Genomic DNA, 13,908 nt, shown 5'->3' on the forward strand with positions numbered 1-13,908 from the left:
TTTAGACAGGGGCCTGGTATCGTTTGGGTAGACTCCTGCCATAATTCTCAACATAAGGCCTCCATGTCCTGGAGTTTAGGTTCTTCCAGGATCTGGAATAAGTGCTGAATAATGAGCTCAGAGCATTTGCTGATCACTTTGTGGTCTGTCACTATATTGGAGTATTAAGTCTTGTCTATTCAAACTCTGGCCAAGAATCTTTTTGAGTTCAGGGAGATTCTGCTTCATGGAAGATAAGCGAAAAATAAACTTTCCTACATATTGGACATCCTGTTTTTGTTTGTCTGAAAACCTATATGTTTTCAGAAGGGATATGCAGAAAGACTGGCTGTGTAATGAGTCAATCCATAAACATTGTTAATGCATGAGTTGTGCATCTGAAGCTACATCCAAGCACATTTTCCCCAAAAGCTTATTCATTGTGTCTGATTACAGTAAACAGGAGTCACTACAAGTGGAGGCTTACTCATTCTCTTTACTGAAATATTGTACCTTTCTCTCAATTTTGCAATTATAATAATAATTTGAAGTCTGTATTGACATATGCTATCACAGAGGTTAATTGATTTTCATCTTAAGCATCTCTTAGAGCATCATAGCCTAATAATGAAGAACTTCCCGAAGACAGGCCAAGCACAAAGGAAAAATGAAGATACGAATCCTGGACTAGATGAAGCATCTACTTCTAGCTAAAGGAAAACTCTACTGTAGTTCCTGGTCTGAATGGATCCAGTTAAAAAAAAACAAACCAAAACACACAAGAAAGCAAAAAAGCTCAACCAGAGGGAGGGAGGTGCTACATCCCCACTCTTCTGCCTTGTGAGCTGTTATGAGCCTCTCCTGGGATGGTGTCTGCTCTCCTTTCTCCCAGACTTCCTTCTTCTTGGCTGAGTCAGTCAGAATTTTCTGTAGAGCATTTTCCTGATCCACCTGTCTTTGCTCTTCTGCACATCCTGGTTGGTCATATTCGAACAAGATGCATTGAAAATTAAAAAATTTCAGAAGTCTCACCAGGTGCCTTTTTAGAGGGAAATATTTATCTTTTCAGGGAATACTTTTCTAAGTACAATCCCTAGGCAGCATTTTTTTCCTTGGCTTAAGTAGTTGTGCTTCATAACTAATAAAAAAATTAGTAATGCAGAACTCTTCTGCTCCCCTTTTTTCACTTCCATGGTTAGCTTACAGCACACAGTGAAAGGCTTTGGCACCAAGTATTTAACCTGCTCTATGTATGATTGAGGTTACTGTGACTTTTTTCCTTACCACCTAGACCCAAATGACTGATCTGAATTGAGGGTGATGAAAGAAGAGGTAAGAATAAATTTTATTAGACTATTGGTGGTGTCATTAATTATCTGTGATCCTTAAACTTTGAAGGTGCTCCTGAGCATATTTTCAGCCTACTGGAACTGGTCTTGCTTTGCACCAAGCAACTCGGGCTTCTGATTTCTTTCTGACCAGCAGGGTAACATCCAAAGTTACATGATGAACATAAATGTTAGTACTGTATGTTGTCATCTGTCTTAATGGTTCAATTATCCCCCATTTCAACCAGTAAAAAGTTGTGCCAGAAGATGCATGGGAAGATGAATGCAATGCATCCTGATATTCTGACTGTCATAAGGAAAGAAACTTCAGTAAGGTCTCATTTATCATTAATACCCAAGCTGTATTTTTGTCAATTTCTACATTATTGTTACATATTTTTTAATCAAGACATACTTTTGAGATCAGGCTAGTTAGTCTTGCATGGATCAGCATGTTTATTGCCTTTTGTAGTCTTGGTGATCTTCAACCATGTCACTTCAAAATGAGTGTACCTAAGCTGCAGTTTCATATACCAGTCCTTTCAAAGTTACTGAAAAGCAGCTTGTTGGGTTTAGAATTAAGGTCCATGCTGTCTCAGAGCTTGTCTCTGGCCAGTACTGGATGCTAAGGAAAGAGTGGCCTGGGGCAGGTGTGCAGTGATGTTTCTGAGATGGTGATCAGCACCTTCCCTTGGGTGCAAATACAGCTGCTCTTCCAGTTCCAGGGCAATGGAGTTGTGCAACACCATGCTCAGTTTCAATGGCTACCATGTCTTTGCTCCAAGGAGACATCATGGTCCTCACTGAAAACTGAGGCAGAGAATAGATTTCTTTTGGGGTTATATGTAAATTTAGTTATGTGTCTGTTGTCCTCATTTTCCCTGTTTCTTTTTATGTAGGAGAACATCCTGTTAATTTTGATTACCTTTTAGATGAAAACAATCTTTTTGAGAGGTTCTAAAACTCTGCCTGCTTTTTTTGAAATAAAGTTCTGAAATGTTGTATCTGGAATTCCTGCTTTTTGAATTTTTTAGATAGCAGAAGCTGTATTCCTTGGTCTGCATTTGTTTGTCCTGCCACTTTGACTCTGTGATCATTTGTTGTTTCTAAAAGAGTATCTTGCAATCCTTCTATCCTGTTTGCCTAACAAAATGAAACCACCTGGCGTTTGGACTTACAGATTTAGGAGCTAAAGGAGAAATGTCTCTCTCTAGTTTGTGTCTTGAACTTTTTATTTTTGAGGTTGCCAGCCTCCCAAAGGGTATGGCATACAGGGATATTAATCTCTTTTTTAGCCTCTGAGTCTCTGGAGAGCATCTCTTTCCTGTAGGCAGTGCTGCTGGCCAGGGTGGCAGATGTGGATGTCATCTGCTGGCCAGAATGGTCAGGAAGGAGTCAGAAGCCCGAGGAGCTTGGTCTGAGGCAAACCTATAAATGAGTGCTCTGCTCATGCTTCTGGTTTGGTGTGGCCACAAGCCTGCCCTGGGAAGTGCATTTCAGGTTGGGCCAGGACTGGTGCTTGATGAGCATTAAGGGTCAAGAAGAGATTTCCTCAGCAGAAGGATATTCTACTGCATCTTCTACATCCTGAACTCAACTATTTGCCTTGATCAAAACATAGCCTTTTAATTGCTTAATGCTTAATTTCTGCAAGTAACTTAATGTTGTATTTCTGTTGCAAGTAACTGCTGCTTACTGGTTGCCCTTGTATTAATGACTGCAATCTTTTAATGTGAGCTGTGACTATGCAAACCAGGAGTGTACCAGTGGCAGCCAGAGTGCAGGTTTGCTTCCTTCAGCCATCCCAGTGTCGCAGTTGGAACAAAGTGCCAGGAGTGGGCAGGGTTTCTTTTTGTGCTGCCCTGGGGTTTATCAGTGATGATGCTACAGAGCAGTATGTCATTGTCCGGTCAATGTCAAATTGATAGTGGCATTGGTGTAAGAGCTGCTATGGCAATGTCAGCTGTCCCTCCTGTTCCCTGCATGGGCCTGTATTTTTCGCATAGAACTGGCAGGTGTTGACAGTGTCTTCAGACCACCTTCAAGCAATATGAAATATCATTTAGCTTTAGATCTCTCTCTATAAAAAATCATTTTATTAGTCAGAGCCTAGGTGCCTTTAAACATGTTTCTACCTGTACTGATGGCTTCCTCATCTATCACAAAGAGATTATGAATAATCTTCTGTATTCATAGCTCTGCCTTCTTTTGGTAAGGTTTTGTGTTTAGTTACAGGTCTTGTAATGGTTGGCTGAGCTGTACGATACTGACATGCCACTGGCTCTGCACTATTGTTCAACTCGCATCTGATGGATCCTCAGGGAAAAATGTCTTCACTCACCAAATATTTCCCAGGTTGGCATTTGATTTGTGGGTTATCTATGTTGGCTTAAAGCACACAGAGCTTTTTGACTATGTCTGAAAGGCATGCTTCTTGAGGACAGGGATGGCAAATGTTTTTTGTCCAGAGTCAAACACTGGTCTTCCAGTAGTGAGTCTAAAATTTGCTGTGCCTATAGGCTGTGGTCAAAGCTGGTGTTTCTGCTCAAACATGCTGCTTGCTGGAGTCTTTTTGTGCCTGGCCCACATGCTAGAAGCCCCATATCCTGCTGGTGGTTTAGGAGTGCATTGCCCATGCTCTCCTTCAGCGACTCGCAGTTATTGTAATCAGGTTCTTAATTAACTCCTTTGAGAGTTGCATCTTTACTGGGTTTTTAACAGTGGCTTGGATAATTTTGCATAGGAACACTCTAAAGCAGCTGATTCAGAGAACTAAATTAGGTAGGCCATTTCAGAACTTAGTTCACTGCTTTAAGAAGTTTTGTATTCATTCTTGCTCTGCTGGACAGTTGCTTCTGTTTGATTTTGGTTTGCCATGATTCCTCTATGCACCTAGAAATGTTCTTTCTAATCAATATGGTTTGAGGTAGCTTTACTCTTGTGTTGCCAGTTCTTTCCATAGCTGCTTGCAAGATTAAGTCACCCTTAACTAATCTGATGGCCTTCTGTGGTGAAATGACTAGATCTGGGAATGAGGGGTGAGCAAGAAATGGTTTCCCTTGACTTTAGCAACACTTTTGGCACTGCCTCCCATAAAACTCTTGTAACCAAGGCAGGATATTGGAGGTTGGGTGGAAGGGTGGATGAACAGCTAGAATATGGGTAAAATGCTGGCTGGATGACTGGGATCAGAGGGCAGTGGTTAATGAGTTGCACTTTCAGACCCCTGCAGTTCTCTACTTGTTGCTTGGCTGTGTCCTACATCATCAATAGCCTGGAGGAGGTAATGCAATGCACCCTCATCAAACTTGCAGATGATTAATGCTTGAGGTCAAGGATGCCTTTCCCAGGTAGGCTGGAGGAATGGATAAACAGGAACCCCATAAAATTCAGCAGGGGTAAATGCCAAGCCCTGCCTGGGGCACCAGGATAAGCTGGGACTGCTGGGGAATAGCTCTGTGGAAAGGGCCATGGTAGGCAGTGAGCTGGGCATGTGTGTGCCCCAGATCAGTACCTGCAGTGCTTTTCCAAAAGAACCTCTGCCCGTGGAGTGTTTAGCTGAGGTAAATTAGCTAAACACTGCTGTTAAGTTTTGCGTCATTCCCCCATGATTCAAACTCTCTAGCAGGAGCATGATTTGCCCTGTGACCTCTGAGCAGTAAGCACAGCCATGCTCACTGTGTAGTCTTAAAAGTTAATGATTCTTTTTTAATTATGTGACCTGGGTGTCAGGATGTTTTTATTACCTTTCCAGCCTCTCAAGGTCTTCCCTGTCTTCTTTAAGGCTAGCTGTCTGGGTCTGTGCTTCCCCTACATCTTTGTGATGTGACAAAGAACACAGTATATGGGAAGAATAATCAGGAGGAGGAAGCCCTACATGGATAACTTGCCATCAGTGAAGCAGCAGGTGGGAAATGGGATATTTCACATCTGCTGGTACAGAGAAGTGGCTGGATGGCTCATTGGTAGGGGCTGATGTCAGGCAATTTGGTATCTACTGCCAATTTCCAGAGGAAGCCTGCAATACTGCATCTGGTGAGGGGAATCAAGCTCAAGGGCATTTGGTCTGTGGTTGGACCCAAAAACATCTCTTATTTTCAGCTTATTCCTTGGAAATATCATGAGGGTAGTCCTGTAACTAATCCCCCTTTTGAAGCTTTTCTTTCATAAATCAAATAATGTATTGAAAAATAAATTTTTCTTAAGTGAGAATTTTGGTCTGGCAGTCTTAATTTTGAAGCACATTTATTCCTCTGGCATTGCAAAGAGCTCTTGTGGTGAGCAGGAGCTTTGTTTGCAGGCTGGGTTTGCAAGGCAGGGAGCAGGGACTGCGATGTAGCACATTTCTCAGTGTTCTGCATCCACTTGAGGGCACCACAGTATTGCTGGTAGCAGGGATTTTGTTAACTGTATGGGGGACTGTACCCTGCACTTTAAAGGAATCCTTCAGAGGGAAAAAAAAAAAAACCAACACCTGCATAATTTATTTAAAACCACCACCACATTGCAAGAATGGGTATTTCTGCTCTGTTCGACCTTCCCTTGGATTGTGGGCACTTTGACCCAGCACACGAGACCCTCTTGTGGTGCACATGTTATACCAGCCCTTTCCCTGCCAAGAGGGATGTGTGCTTTGTGGGTGAACTGACTCAAATGGAGGAAAAACAAGGAGTAATTTAGGTCTTAGCTCTGGTGAGATACCAGCTTTTCTGGGAGAGCCAGGGCAGTGACAAGGGCCTGTGAGCCAAAGGCAGATACTGTGCTCAGCATGGGGAGTGGGCTGGGCATGCAGCCCTCTGCACCCTCCTTCCAGCAGGCAAAAGGCAAAGCCACTGCTACCACTGATATGCTGAACCTCTTCCTTACTTTTTCCATTCCATGACTCTGCATCCCATTCTTTCTCTCTCTTCAAGCATGGCTTTACTCTCAGGCTTTGACCTTTCCACACAGAACCAGCCTAATGCAGTCATGTTTGTTACTGCCTTCTGCAGCATCCCCTGCAGGAAGGACACTGTCCATGTTTGGGTGCTGCTGCATTCCCTCAGCCAAGTGAGTTCTTTAGACAATAAGGTCACTTTCGTGTGGCTGAGGAGGTCTCCCCAGTATGGCACAGCTCCTGAGAAAAGCAGAGGCTGAACAAGCCCCAGAACAGGAATCGCCGTGGTTCACCCTGCATCCCCTGAGTGCAGCCCCTTGGCTTGGCTGCTTGAAGGAGAGCAATGCTGGCAGTGGCTGAGGGATGGTTACTTGCTGGTTTTAGAGGGAGGTTTCTGAATTTTCATAGAATTATTAAAGTTGGAAAAGACTTCAAATCCAACTGGTGATCCAGCAATGCAAGGTCCATCACTAAGTCATGTCTCTAAGTGCCACCTCTGCAGGCCTGTTGAACGCTTCCAGGGATGGCGATTCCATCACTTCCCTAGGCAGCTGATTCTAGTGTCTGACCACCCTTTCACTGAAGCAATTCTCCCCTAATCTCACTCCTCAGAACAACTTAAATGCATTTCCTTTCACCCTGTCACTTGTTACATGGGACAAGAGACTGGTCCCCACCTGGCTATAACCTCCTTTCAGGACCCTGTAGAGTTGTAGGCTGATAAAATGTGTCCTCCAAGCCTCCTTGTCTCCAGGCTAAATGCCCCCAGCTCCCTCAGCTGCTCATTATAAGACTTGTGTTTCAGACCCTTCACCAGTTTGTTGCTGTTCTCTGGACATGTGCTGGCCTCCCAATGTCTTTTGTGTAGTGAGGGGCCCAGAACTGGACACAGCACTTGAAGTGTGGCCTCACCAGGGCTGAATACAGAGGAAAAGTCACTGCCCTGGTCCTGCTGGCCACACCATTTCTGATACAAGCCAGAATGCCATTGGCCTTTTTGGCCACCTGGGCACATGCTGGCTCATGTTCAGCTGCTGTCAGCCAACACCCCTGGGTCATTTTCCTCTGGGCGGCTTTCCAGGAACTCTTCCTCCAGCCTCTGGTGCTGCAGGGAGTTGTTGTCACCCAAGTGCAGCACCTGGCACTTAGCCTTGTTGCATCTTACGGTTGCCCTTGACCCATTGATCCAACCTGTCCAGATCCCTTTGTAGAGCCCTTTTGGCAGAGAGGGTTGATTGAGGATCTGACTAAACCAGAAAGTGGTCCGTTCCTGCTGGGCCCAATTGTTAACAGGTCAGCAGTCCTTCTAAGCACTGTAAAGATCTGTCTGGTGAAACCTCCTGAAGGGTACTTTGAATTTAAGCTTATTACCTCAGAGGAATAAAAAGGAGGAGGTGTGTGCTGCTCTGGCAAGTGTTGCAGGCCTTGAAGTTGTGCCCCAAAAGTGTTTCTGTTTGCATTTCAGAGGCTGGGCCACTGCAGGCTTGCCAACACACGAATGGGCTCTCAAATGTATAAAGCTTCAGTAGGAGAGATCTGTCCTACAATGCAAGAAAGAATAAGAATTGATATAATTTGGGGCTCAGCCTAGGACCCCAAAGGGCCCTGGCTGGTAGGATGCCAGGCAAATAAACAGAAAAAATGGGTTTGAGTCTCAAATCAACCACCAAGTTTTACAAAAAACTGTGTCTTCTCTGAGCTTCAGCAGCTGCACAGTGCATTTCATTATGTTCACATTCAATGGCCTAACATGTAGGGGTGACATTGCTGTCTAGATTTGTTTTTTATGGCCTCATTGAGAACCTTATCTTTCTCAGTGAGTCATCTCTTTCAGAACTCCTCTGCAACAGATGAAATTTCACCCAATAAAAAGACTTTGAGCAGGCTGGTGTTGGTCTAAAGGGTAGGAAAAATGAATGCCTCTTGCCCCTGGGTCAGCTGCTTCCTTGCCAATTATTATCTCTCTTTTAGCTTTGTTGAATGAGGTTGGTGATCAGGCTGTGAGATTTGGGACCGCCAGTCAATCAGTTGAGCTTGTGCCAGCTGGGAGTGAGGTGCAGCCTGCACTCCCCATAGAGGCTGCAAATCAAACAACAGCTTATTTTAATGAACTCTTTGAAGAAAACACATTTATAGAAATAAATCCCTGGGTTTCCACAGTGAGAATGCAGAAGTCTCCCTGTGGCAGAGCTGTTGCACTGGGTGAGCTGTGTGAGGATCTCCCACTTTCCCAGCCAGCCCATGTATTGGGACTGTCTCTTGCTTCTTGAATCGAAGTGTGGTCTGAAAGCCCCAGGGATCAACTCCACAAGTTGTTTTATCTCTTTCCTCTGTCAGACCAGCTAACCAACCCATCTTCTGGACAGAAAACAGAGCTATGTGCTGTGAACATTGACTCCAGCAATGTTTCCATCACTATTTTTAAGCAGGTTGGTGTAGGTGTCAGAAGAGAATGGTTCCTGTTCACTGGTACCTAAGACATCACTATTTAAAAGGCCTCTGCACAGTTCAAAAGGGCACTGAGAATTAGGCTTGATTATACTTTGGTAGTGTATTTCTACTACCTTTGGAGGCCCTGGGCTCTTCTCCAGTTTTCTATGAACTCTACTCTCCCTTTGAGGTGCTGGGTATTCAGTTCCATTCTCCTCCTGCCCAATTGCTCCATCCATGCCACAAGGAGTGTCTGCATACAAATCCCTCTCGCTCCTGGTTTTCTTTCATATAAATCCATTGGCTTGGCAGCTTCTAGTACCTTTACATCTGCCATAGTTCAACCCCAGCCTGCAGCCAAGCCCCATGCAGACACTTGCTCACTCCTGCAGGATAAGGGAGAGAATTGGAAGGGCAAAAGGTAGAAAACTTGTGGGTTGAGGTAAAGACAGTTTGATGGGGAAAGTAAAAGCTACTCACTCAAGCAAAGCAAGGAATTAATTCAATGCTTCCATGGGCAAGCAGGTGTTCAGCAGTCTCCAGGAGAGCAGGGCCCCATCACACCTGGTGGTGACTTGGGAAGACAAACACCATCACCACAAATGTCCCCCCTGCTTTCTCCTCCCCATCTTATATACTGAGTATGAAGTCATATGGTCCTGGGTATCCCTTTGATCCACTGGAGCCACCTGTCCCAGCTCCTCCAAACCTGCTGGGCACCCCCCGTCTCCTCCCCAGCATTGCAGTACAAAGAGTAGAAAGAGCTTGCTCTGTGCAAGCTCTGCTCAGCAATAACAAAAACATCTCTATACCATCAACCCTGTGTTCAGCACAAATCCAAAACACAGCCCCCTACAAGACACTCAAAAAAAGCTAGCTCCACCCCAGCCAAAACCAGCAAAACACCTCGTCTTCTGCAGTGCATGTTTTTCATTCAAGTTCTTATTTTACCACAGGTGGTCCCTCTTGGCCACTATCTCTGCTGCAGTGAGATAAAGATTTCATCTCTGTGTCCAAAGAGTGGTCATTGCAAACCTGTTCTGTATTTCTAGTTCTAATTCTGTACTAATGATTCAAACTGCCTGGAATATCTACATGCAGTAGAACACAGGGATGAAGATGCAAAGGACTCTGTTAATAAATTTAAGTGAGGTTACACAGTTTACCTTTTCTTTTTTCTTACCCTGTATCTCCTGTGAAGATAAATGGGGAAATTAGTATTAGAGTTATGTAACACCGGAGAGAAGTGCCTGCTTGTGTTTAAATACGTGTATGTGTAAATAATTTTTTAAAAAACCCCAACTTTTATGTCTGCTAACACCAAAGCACTGGTTTCACAGTGTAAAGTAAAAGCAAAGCCAAAGTAGTCCAACTTGAGAGCTAGTGTTGAATAATACTCACTGCATTGTGGCTTCACAGGGTAAACATGATCATGTTAGACCAGAGATTAACATTTTCCATTAATTTTACTTGTTCCATAAACAAGACAGGACTGTGTTATTTTTTGCTTTTAAAGCAGCATAATAACAAGCACATGCTGCTGCTGGATCCGAATAAAAGGTTACCTGCAGTCAGCTGTTTTATTGGTGGCTTATCAGTTGTTTTCTATCTGTGAAGTCAACCTGAATATGATTCTCTGTCCTTGGATTTTGCAATTACATCTGGGTAGTTTGGTATACCTTTAAGATGGTTAGAGTGAAAATAAATAACATACTCATGGAAGTGATTATCAGATCAAAAGTCACTGGGTTCTTGCAGAGAATTACCAGGTGTTGTCATCCTGTTTGTAGCTAATCTAGCTGTGCATTTAAGGACTCAAAAGTATACCTGGATTTGTCCAATGATGGAGTGAGAAAAGAAAATAGGAACTAGGTATTGGAAATAGGGTGGCAGAGCAAAGCTTCACAATACTCTACAATCAGGGAAGTATTTTCCTATCATCACTGCTCTTGTTATGTCTACTATCTTAAATAGCACCTGCTATGTGATACAGATACACGAGGGCATATCCCAGCATATCTTAGAAATAATGATATTTGTGTGTCAAGGTTAATCTGCCTTCCTTCTTTACTTTCACATTTAGAAATCTTCTGGGCTTTGAGAGCAATAAGCAAAGATGCAGCCATAATTTGCTGGAGCTTGTTTATTTCTTGTATTAATTTGTTTTGTGATAAATCCAAAGAAGGTCAAGGTCCAGTTGTTTTACCTGCTCAAACATCCAGTGACAAGCAAGCCAACAAAACAGAAGGCAGGAAAAGGTTAGAAGAAAATATTTGTTTATGCAGTAAATTAATGCCCATTTTGATGTATCTTCATATGTCATTGTTCCTTTTATCAGTTTTGAACCACAGTATCAGCTATGTGCAGCTAAGGCACATCCAAACCCAAGCACTTGTGTGGTTTCGCGTGGACATCAATGATAGCAATGCTTATTTGAAGGAAATAAATTCTTTTAGTGTTGGAAAAGAAAATTAAATGGGAAAAAAAAAATCTTCCCACCTTCCTCTATTTTATCTTTGAGATTAACACTTCCATAGTAAGCTCTTGGCTCAGGCAGTGAAGTGCTAATTTCTTAATAAACAATAACAGTGAAAACAAATAGCCAGTAGTAATAATTTTTTCCCAATAATTTAATTTTATTTGCTTGCCAGTTTTCTTCCTTAGTTGTTCACTGATTCTAAATGCCTCTATCTGTTGAGATTTCTGTGTCAGGATTTAATATATAAAAGAATGCACAAAGACCTCACACTTAATCTCACCCTTATCCTTATCAAAATGTTCATTTTTCAGAAGGTTTGATATTCCAGAGACCACTTCCTCTCCTGCTATAACTATTTAATGGGACTTGCTATCATCTACTGTTTTTTGGGTTTTTTTTCTGTTTTCTTGCTGCCTAAAATGACATTTTGGGTCAAGATGTGTGTTTTCTGTGGCTGTTTTAACAATATGCTAATCCTCTGGGCACACTGAAACACAAAGTAAACAGAAGGTGAGGAAGGCCAGCTAATAAAGCAGCTCTGCTTGCTTTTTTTTTTTCAAACCATATTGCTTGCTGTGGACACATGAATTGGGGCTGAGAATGGTTCTTCCAAAAATAAAATTTTAGCTGTTCTGCATGCTGTTTTAAAATATATTCTATATTATTTGTTTTAACTTTAGAAGTTTTTCAAGTTATGTCTTGTTTTGACATTACAAATAAAACCAGAATTATTTTCCCCTCTGTGTGTTTTGACTTTATTTTTGCCCCAGGTTTTTGGGATTTAAAGGTGACACTTGTAGTCACAAACACCAGACATCCCATGTGGATAGTTACTCAAGAGAAAACATGTGTGAAATTAAAATTTTCACAGGTTTGTTTTTTTACTGGGTGTTCCATTCCAACATTTGTTCTGAAAAACAAATCTATTCCTTGTCACAGTTTGTAGTTTATTAGTGAAGTGGTGTTAGCATGACAGCAGAGCAGAGGTGAATGCTGCCCTTTCCAAACTCTACTTGCAGAAGTGTGGGAGACTGGACAGGAGCATAGAGCTCTGAAGGGGTGACCTTGCCACAGGATGGGACCTGTTGGGCCAGCTTAGTACAGCTTGTCCCAAAAGCCTCTCCAAACACTGGGCTGGGAACTGGGTTGAGGTACCCTCCAAAGTCCTGTCATCACAACATGTGTGGTTGCTGCCAACTCCAGTGTCAAATGAGATCAATATTGAGCTGTGTCATTTGTTCACACTTACGAAATTGTTTAACACATGATGGGCAGGGTACTTGGTGTGGGTTCAGAGTAGGAGTTCTAACATGAAACATTTATATAATGGGATTTGGGCATTTCCCAGATCAGTTCTACTTCATGCTGAGCTGAGAACTTGGTAAATCCTGGCCCACTATGGGAACAGCTGTCAACTGTACATGGAGAAATCCTTCTGCCCTGTCCAAAAGAGAATTCATCTCTACAACAGATGGCATCAAGTACTGACTGAATGGAAGGAAATTCTAGGGCCTTTCCTGCTTGACCTAATGAACCAGACACATATGAGGCAGGGGGAGGGAGGAAAAAGGGGAGAGGTTTGGGTCAGAAGGACCTGCACTGTTGGATCTGAGCTATAAAGGGAAACAGGTCCTGGGGGTATAAATGCTTCAGTCCATTTGAATTTGGATGTGACCTCTCACAAGGTTATCACAGAGCTCTCACCATCCTGTCACAGGAACTGGGGAGGGTGAAAGGACTGTTGAGCACACTGCAGACATTGTGCTTCTCTTGGTCTTTTGTTTCTTTTAATGCATTCACGCAAGCCTTGCTTTTAAACGGATCTGATTCGTGTTTTTCAAACCCTGCCTTTCTGAGCACAATTTCAATGCACAGTGGCAGGACTCTAAGGTGTCAGTTCCCTTCAAGGTGGGAGATTTAGGTATCAGACACACTTCTGAGGACAAAACTCCTCCTACATATGTTTTGCAGGGTAGCTACAGGACAAAGCAGTATGTCTTTGCTCAGTTTCAAAGGCTGGTTTGAGAGGTGACAATGGAAGCACCTCTGAAGAAAAAATACCTTCCAGTAGCCACTGTAAACTAGGAGCAGTCACTGGCATGGAGCATGATAAAATCACTCTGGAACTGTGTGGGTCCCAACGGAGAATGTTGCACACTTGATTTCTTGCCCAGTTTTATGATGTGTTTGAAATCACACATTGCATACATTTCAGTTTCCATTGTTCTAATGATCTGATGATTTCCTGAAAGACTTAAATGGAGTTTCCACTGACCTTAAAATAATAGTGTGTTTTTTTAAAAAGTGGTTAAGTGCAGACTTTTATGAGACAAATGGAGCCAGACTTCTCTTTCAGAAATATGATTTTTGCAAATGTGCACGATTCTAAAAATCTCAGAGCTGTTTTTCAGAATGACAGAAATAACATAAATGCCAGAGTAGGCAGCAGTTGATCTTGCAACACTGAAGTTTCAACACTAAGTCATTAACTGTATACAGAAACAGGTCCAGAAGAAGCTCTGAATGTCTTTCAAACTGCCACTGAACAACATGGAAGTGTCTGTGTCTTGTGGCCACCTTTGACTCAGCAACTCACATCTTCATACAAGTATTTGCATTTATCCTGTCATAACCTGTTCTAATTCAATGTGCTCAGATTGATCTTTCCCTCCTTTCCCTCCCTTCTATTTTAACATTTTCAGATTTCAGAATCTTCTACTCTCTCAGTTCTTTCTGAGAGAGACAGTGAATCCTAAGATCCTGAGAGACTAGGAATCCTAGTTCTTTCTACAGAGAGACTGTGGCTATCCTCCTGT

Source organism: Anomalospiza imberbis, chromosome 3 (assembly GCF_031753505.1).
Source record: "Anomalospiza imberbis isolate Cuckoo-Finch-1a 21T00152 chromosome 3, ASM3175350v1, whole genome shotgun sequence".
NCBI lineage: Eukaryota > Metazoa > Chordata > Aves > Passeriformes > Viduidae > Anomalospiza > Anomalospiza imberbis.